Source organism: Amia ocellicauda, chromosome 7 (genome assembly GCF_036373705.1).
Source record: "Amia ocellicauda isolate fAmiCal2 chromosome 7, fAmiCal2.hap1, whole genome shotgun sequence".
Lineage (NCBI taxonomy): Eukaryota > Metazoa > Chordata > Actinopteri > Amiiformes > Amiidae > Amia > Amia ocellicauda.
Window position 1 is genome coordinate 14,449,217 of NC_089856.1, and position 7,853 is coordinate 14,457,069.

The 7,853-nt window shown below is 43.6% G+C and overlaps 2 pseudogenes; both read left to right on the forward strand.

Moving 5' to 3' along the window:
• Positions 1-4,299: 4,299 nt before the first annotated feature.
• LOC136754202 (uncharacterized) lies at positions 4,300-4,515 on the forward strand (annotated as a pseudogene).
• A 1,867-nt stretch (positions 4,516-6,382) lies between these two features.
• LOC136754204 (uncharacterized) lies at positions 6,383-6,598 on the forward strand (annotated as a pseudogene).
• The last annotated feature ends 1,255 nt before the right edge of the window (positions 6,599-7,853 follow it).

The window sequence follows — 7,853 nt, forward strand, 5'->3', positions numbered from 1 at the left end:
TCACACATCATATTCTACCTCTTTCTCCAAGCTCCTCCATTGTTTGTTCAGGCTCTAGGAATTTGATGGCAACTGAGCACATGCCATGTGAATTTGACAAGATGGCAAATTAAACAGAATTTAACTTTATTTAGAGTTTTGTTTGTTGTGTTTGGGGGGAAATTGTATGTGCATTTTTGTAATTTGTGAGAAATCCATGAAAATGTACAATGAGTTTTGCAAAATTATCAAGGGTTCAGATGGCTGTGTTAATTGTTTTGAGAGCATGGACCTTAGTTTAGAGAAATGTGTCCTATCAATTGATACATTATCAAACATTATTAAAAGAAAATGTAAAGACTGAATAAACACAACTTTTTAGTTTTAAATATGTGTGTATGTGTGTAATCACACCACCATGTTATGTAAATGAAATTGAATGATACTAAGTTAATGTAAGAAATCCTAAAATAGATAAGAGTCATAGAATATATATGTAGAAACTGGTAAGTCTCAATTAAACTCAATAAAAGCTGCATTTGTGATATTAGTAGCAAACATTTTATTTAAAATAAATATGTAATGTAATCAATTTGTGCAATAAAATTAATTAAATACAAATAAGTTTTAAACACAAACCTGTGTGTGTGTATGTATATTTATATAATTTACACCTTAGCATAGCTTGGTGGTGTTGTCTGAAGAGCGTAATGGCCTTGGTTGTATTGGCAATACAAAGTTTTAACAGCCTTCAGCACAACTAACTAGTAACATTCTTACACAAATAAAAAAATGCCATAATAAACATATTTCAAGTACAGATTTGTTATTTTTCTAGTTAAATAATCTCCATAGTCTTAGCATCTCAGGGAGTGAGACCTACGTAGCATTTCACAAACAGACTACAGACTCTGAGCAGCAACTTTAATGGCCACAGCGAAAGATAAGCACACAGAGGGACAGAGAGGGAGACACAGTAATATCAGAGATAAACTGGCTCATGTGTAAATCAAGCAGGGTCTTTAGTGAGATATGATTACACATTGTACTGTTGCTGTTTTTTACAATTGCTACAAACTAAAATTAAAAATAACACACAGTTAGTGAAACCTGACACTAAAGGAGCAAAACCTCAGCCCAGATTTGCACAACTATAAGCACATTCTCAGCCTCACACTTTTTGTAAAACACTATACACAGTGTTTTGTAAAACATTATACAAACTTCTCTACATTAGACAGAAATCTAACATGATGTCACTTCTTTGCCATTTCAAGGCACTGCCTTTGAAAATACCACACCTATGAACCAATTGATCATACAATTCACCAATCAGGCGTAAGCACTATAAAAATGCAACAGGTGAGTTTACCTGTCTTCAACAAAAATGGAAGGCAACGTTGCAGTAAGAGGAAGAGGGAGAGGGAGAGGGAGAGTGAGGATGAGAGGGGGAGCCCGCAGAGAAAGAGGTAGAGGTAGACCTGGAGGAGGACGTGGACAAAGAAGACGAGGACCGCATTTATCAGATGAGATTCAAGCAACATTGGTTGACTATGTTGTAAACCATGAGTTGACATTGAGAGAGGCTGGACAGAGAGTTTAGCCCAACCTCAGCAGATATACTGTTGCAACAGTAATTCAGACATTTTGACAAGAGCACAGGTGAAAACAACTTTTCTCTACGGTCTACTGTTTTTGGTACCCATTCACTGCATTCCATGTTTGAAACAATGCCTTGTACGCTGTCCTGTGACATTTTACATGTATTTTGATTGGTCTACATAGGATTGAGGGTCGAGAACGTCAAGGAGGAAGGGGCCCCATACTCCCAGAGGAACAAGAGAGAGAAACATCATTGGGCACAGCTATTTTGAATGTCCTCGGCCAGCGTGGTGGTAACATCACAATGTATACTGCAATTACGCAGAAGGGGGTCCTCCATCACCATGCCAACTTAGGTCCTTACAACACGGCCCACATACTCACATTTTTAGACAGACTACACAACATCATCACAGCAGAAGACCAAATGGATGCAGAGCAGATGAGATACTTTGTCATCTTGGACAATGTATCTTTCCACTGATCATCTCTGGTCCAAAACTGGTTTCATCAGCATCAGCCATGGAGGAGGCCTGTGACCAAATTGATGCAGGGTCTGTGCAAGGATGGATTTGCCATTCAAGAAGAATTTCAAAATCGTGCTTAAGCAATCATAAAAAACTGTAATAAAACCAACTATTTGACTGTTGGTTTTTATAAGAATGAACTTTTCTACTTTTTTATTTCACAAAAAGTTTACACACTCCAAAAGACAAGAGTCACGAGGACTGGCTGTAGAGGAGGGCTTTTGAAGCTGGATTTCCTGGCTCTGAGCACCCCGTTGTGTTTTTGCAGGGAGCTGTACTAGATCCCCTAATGATTGTACATTTATCAACAAAAACCCTGTACAAAACTCTGCTCTCATGTACACTCCAGTGGCCAATCACTTCTACCCGGTCTGAGTAATGTTATTCAGAGACATTTCTAAAATATATTCTTGATAAAGTCTATTAAAGGCGGCATGTGGTTAGCGCTGCTGCCTTGCAGCTCTGGGGTCCCTGGTTTGAGTCCTGGCTCGGGGGGGTGGTTGCTGTCTGTGTGGAGTTCTCCCTGTGTCTGTGTGGGTTTTCTCTGGGCACTCTGGTTTCCTCTCAAAGTCCAAAGACATGCAGGTTAGGTTGATTGTTCTCTCTAAATTGCACTGTCTATGTGTGTGTTGCCCAGTGATGGACTGGGGTCCCATCCTGGGTGTATTCCTGCCTTGTGCCCTATGACTTGGGACCAGCTCTGGCTTCCCCCTGACCCTCACCAGGATAAGTGGTTTTGAAGATGGATGGATAAAGTCTATTTAAGTTTTTCACTGTGTGTCTGATTTTAAGTCGTCATTTTTTACAGTTTTAAACAGTGGCTCTTGTAGTAGAAGTGTGAGAAACATTCACAGTCCCAAAAGTCTAATCAAAAGTCACCCTTGATTAAAAATAATTATGAAACAAGCACAGTACACAGAAATAGGGCCTACACTATATTAATATTTCACAATCCTTGATTAGTTGTGTAAAATGCTTTGTAGGCTTATTTCCTACATCGGAGTAATTTTAAACATTTCCTCATAGGTTTCTTCAAGAGGAGCTTAAGTGGCTCTGCATGGGTTGGGTTCTGAAAGCAGGCATCTTAAGAAGCCTCTTAATTTCATACCCTCTTTCAAGAGCAAAGTTTGGCCATTTGTTCTCACTTTTTAACTGTATGTACAATGATAACATAAAGCCAAGTCTATTGTTAGATTTAGCGAAGGTGCTTACAGACACAGCATCACCCTGAACAAATCTAGGACATAAATTACAGGGGTCACCATTAACATGACTTTATCATTAATCTATTAATTTAACTTTTAGACACTGGAACTTTAGACACCTCTTCCTTATGTTCCCGTAACGTCTGTGATACATACAGCAGAAATTTCATGATCAGTTCAGCTGGCGTTTCCAAAGTATAGAGAAGCTGCAATAAAAGGGAAAAAAAATATGAGATTTGTCGCTGGTATTTAAAATAGTATGTCAGTGTGAAACAGCACACCCCTTAAAGAAGCAGCCCAATCTGCTCTTCATGCAAATCAGCACAACCTCAGTACAACTCACATTTCTACTGCGGACATTGCCAAAGACAGTGACCTACATAAAATATCAGATTCATGTGCCCAGACAGTCAGTCTGGCTACTGTCTGGCAGGCAGATCTGTGCTGCATTTTTCAACCCAAGAATAAAAGGGGATGCAAAGAACATCCGCCATCCCCCTCTGCACCCTCCCTCAATTCAAAATTACATTCAATTATTGTATTTAATTTAATTTAGAATTGATTGACAGGACTTAAAATCTGCAGTGTGGCCTCTAGCTGCACAATCTCTCACTAATGGCAGTGGTCTTGGGTAGCTTGGTCACTTTCAGCTTTGGTTCGATCACCTATATTGCAGTGTAGATTAGTAGCGTTTTTGGGTCCTTTGACCCCTTGGTCAACTTTCTTATGTTTCCTATCTACGCTTGAGGAGCTACGTTTGACAACATGCAAGCATGCTGGCTATTCCACTGTCACCCAATGGTGCACAGGTGCTTTGGATGCTGCAAAAAGGCAGAAGTCGACGACTTCCGGGATTTCATCATGAACGCTAAGACATTGTGGGCATTACTTGTTCATAAGCCTGGGAGTCAAAAGTGAGGCTAATGCACCCTGAGTGGGAGGGCTGTTACGTTTCATGGGGATATGGCTCCAGGCTCTAATCGGCTAAGGCTATACTTTCAGGGATCATTTCTGTAGTCTGTGGCTAGAGAAATGCTTTTCTAGACTGAGTGGTCTTACTGTCCACGAGGAAGAGTTCGGAGCATTCCTTTCTGAGCACGAGAAGAGCTTCAAACGCTGCTTTCTAGGAGCGGTTTGTAGCAATCGATGAGTGTTTCTGGGTTCTGCATGAAACGGAAGGAAAGGTTTGCAGTCTGAGTGGATTATTCCTTTCTGTCCGAAACAGTCGCGGTTTGTCGTGTGTTCTACCGCAAGTGGTTAGAAGCAGTCTGTCTTTCATTGACCGGACCGGGGTTTTCACCGTGTTTTGGTTTCCTGGCGTTTGTATGTGCTTTCCTGAGCCGTGCTGATTCGTTGATTGAGATGGATGTCTACATCGTCAGCTGTGTTAGGAGGACGGGAGAGATAGAGAGTGCAGGATCCACCTGTGGTCCCCATGACGTTATAAGGGGATGTAACCGTTGCTCGATGAATACTGCTACAGCCCTTCAGATACGCCATAAGATATCTCCAAATGCTTTTCACAGCAAAAGGGGAGAAAACGAATCGTAGGCCTTGTCGAGCAGGAGGGTCTTCAGCCTGGTTCTAGGTCATGAGAGAGAGAGAGAGAGAGAGTTCTGGAGTCTGGGAGCCTGTCATTGAGAGGATCGTGTGCCAGAAGAACCCGACCTGTAAAAGGGTCGATAGAGTACATTTTGCATTGACAGAGCCCTCGGCTCCATTTGCAGCACGGCGCTGTATGACTTCTGCCAAATAAGAAAGCGCTGGAAGACGCAGGGCCTTGATAGTCGGCAACAGTTTCTTGTAACTTACTGTCTGTGCCACTGGGAGCCCATGGAGGCTTAACAAAATACGTGTCATGGGAGGTCGCAACCTCATGCAAGTCAGAACTCTAGCTGCACAATTTCTCACTAATTGCAGTTGATCTACAGTGGTCTTGGGTAGCTTGGCCACTTTCAGCTTTGGTTCGATCACCTATATTGCAGGGTAGATTAGTTGCGTTTTTGGGTGGTCTCTCTTGCCACAGCGTTTGTCATCTTATCGTGGGCTGACGCCTGGCAGATGAGATTCAATGTGGACAAGTGCAAGGTATTACAGGCAGGTAACAAAAATGTCCACTAGCATTTCACTAGGGGAGGAACACAAGAGGAAGACGTAACGCACGAGAAAAAACCTAGGCGTTGATGTGGACTCATCACTTTCCCCATCCAAACAATGTGGGGAGGCAATAAGAAAGGCAAACAAAATGCTAGGGTACATTGTCAAAAGCGTTCAATTTCAAACAAGGGAAGTCATGTTACGACTGTACAATGCACTAGTTAGACCTCATCTGGAAAAGTGTGCACAGCGCTTCAAGAAAGAAATCGCTGCTCTCGAGGCAGTTCAGAGGTGAGCAACCAGACTTTCTCCTGGCTAGAAGGGTATGCCATACTCGGAGAGACTGAGGGATCTGAACCCTTTCACCCTGGAACAGAGACGACTATGTGGGAACTTGATTCAAGTCTTCAAAATCGTGAAATGCGGTGACCAGATCAAGCCAGAGGAGCTTTTCCAGATGGGCAGGGACGCACGCACCCGGGGACACAAATGAAAATCGGCCTTCGAGGCACACAAGACAGTGAACAGGAGACGCTTCTTCACAAAGAGAGTTGTTCCAATCTGGAACAAACTCCCCAGCGATGTGGTTGAAGCCCACAATTTGGGAACATTCAAGAACAGACTGGACGTGATCCTTGGATCACCTGGGTATTAACAGACACCAGGCGAGAACGATGGGTCGAATGGCCTCCTCCCCTTGGTCAACTTTCTTATGTTTCCTATCTACGCTTGAGGAGCTACGTTTGACAACATGCAAGCATGCTGGCTATTCCACTGTCACCCAATGGTGCACAGTTGCTTTGGATGCTGCAAAAAGGCAGAAGTCGACGACTTCCGGGATTTCATCATGAACGCTAAGACATTGTGGGCATTACTTGTTCATAAGCCTGGGAGTCAAAAGTGAGGCTAATGCACCCTGAGTGGCAGGGCTGTTACGTTTCATGGGGATATGGCTCCAGGCTCTAATCGGCTAAGGCTATACTTTCAGGGATCATTTCTGTAGTCTGTGGCTAGAGAAATGCTTTTCTAGACTGAGTGGTCTTGCTGTCCACGAGGAAGAGTTCGGAGCATTCCTTTCTGAGCACGAGAAGAGCTTCAAATGCTGTATTCTAGGAGCGGTTTGTAGCTATTGATGAGTGTTTCTGGGTTCTGCATGAAACGGAAGGAAAGGTTTGCAGTCAGAGTGGATTATTCCTTTCTGTCCGAAACAGTCACGTTTTGTCGTGTGTTCTCCCACAAGTGGTCAGAAGCAGTCCGTCTTTCTTTTACCGGACCGGGGTTTTCACCGTGTTTTGGTTTCCTGGCGTTTGCTTGTGCTTTCCTGAGCCGTGCTGATTCGTTGATTGAGATGGATGTCTACATCGTCAGCTGTGTTAGGAGGACGGGAGATATAGAGAGTGCAGGATCCACCTGTGGTCCCCATGACGGTATAAGGGGATGTAACCGTTGCTCGATGAATACTGCTACAGCCCTTCAGATACGCCATAAGATATCTCCAAATGCTTTTCACAGCAAAAGGGGAGAAAACGAATCGTAGGCCTTGTCGAGCAGGAGGGTCTTCAGCCAGGTTCTAGGTCATGAGAGAGAGAGAGAGAGAGAGAGTTCTGGAGTCTGGGAGCCTGTCATTGAGAGGATCGTGTGCCAGAAGAACCCGACCTGTAAAAGGGTCGATAGAGTACGTTTTGCATTGACAGAGCCCTCGGCTCCATTTGCAGCACGGCGCTGTATGACTTCTGCCAAATAAGAAAGCGCTTGAAGACGCAGGGCCATGATAGTCGGCAACAGTTTCTTGTAACTTACTGTCTGTGCCACTGGGAGCCCATGGAGGCTTAACAAAATTCGTGTCATGGGAGGTCGCAACCTCATGCAAGTCAGAACTCTAGCTGCACAATTTCTCACTAATTGCAGTTGATCTACAGTGGTCTTGCGTAGCTTGGCCACTTTCAGCTTTGGTTCGATCACCTATATTGCAGGGTAGATAAGTTGCGTTATTGGCTGGTCTCTCTTGCCACAGCGTTTGTCATCTTATCGTGGGCTGACACCTGGCAGATGAGATTCAATGTGGACAAGTGCAAGGTATTACAGGCAGGTAACAAAAATGTCCACTAGCATTTCACTAGAGGAGGAACACAAGAGGAAGACGTAACGCACGAGAAAAAACCTAGACGTTGATGTGGACTCATCACTTTCCCCATCCAAACAATGTGGGGAGGCAATAAGAAAGGCCAACAAAATGCTAGGGTACATTGTCAAAAGCGTTCAATTTCAAACAAGGGAAATCATGTTACGACTGTACAATGCACTAGTTAGACCTCATCTGGAATAGTGTGCACAGCGCGTCAAGAAAGAAATCGCTGCTCTCGAGGCAGTTCAGAGGCGAGCAACCAGACTTTCTCCTGGCTTGAAGGGTATGTCATACTCGGAGAGACTGAGGGATCTGAAC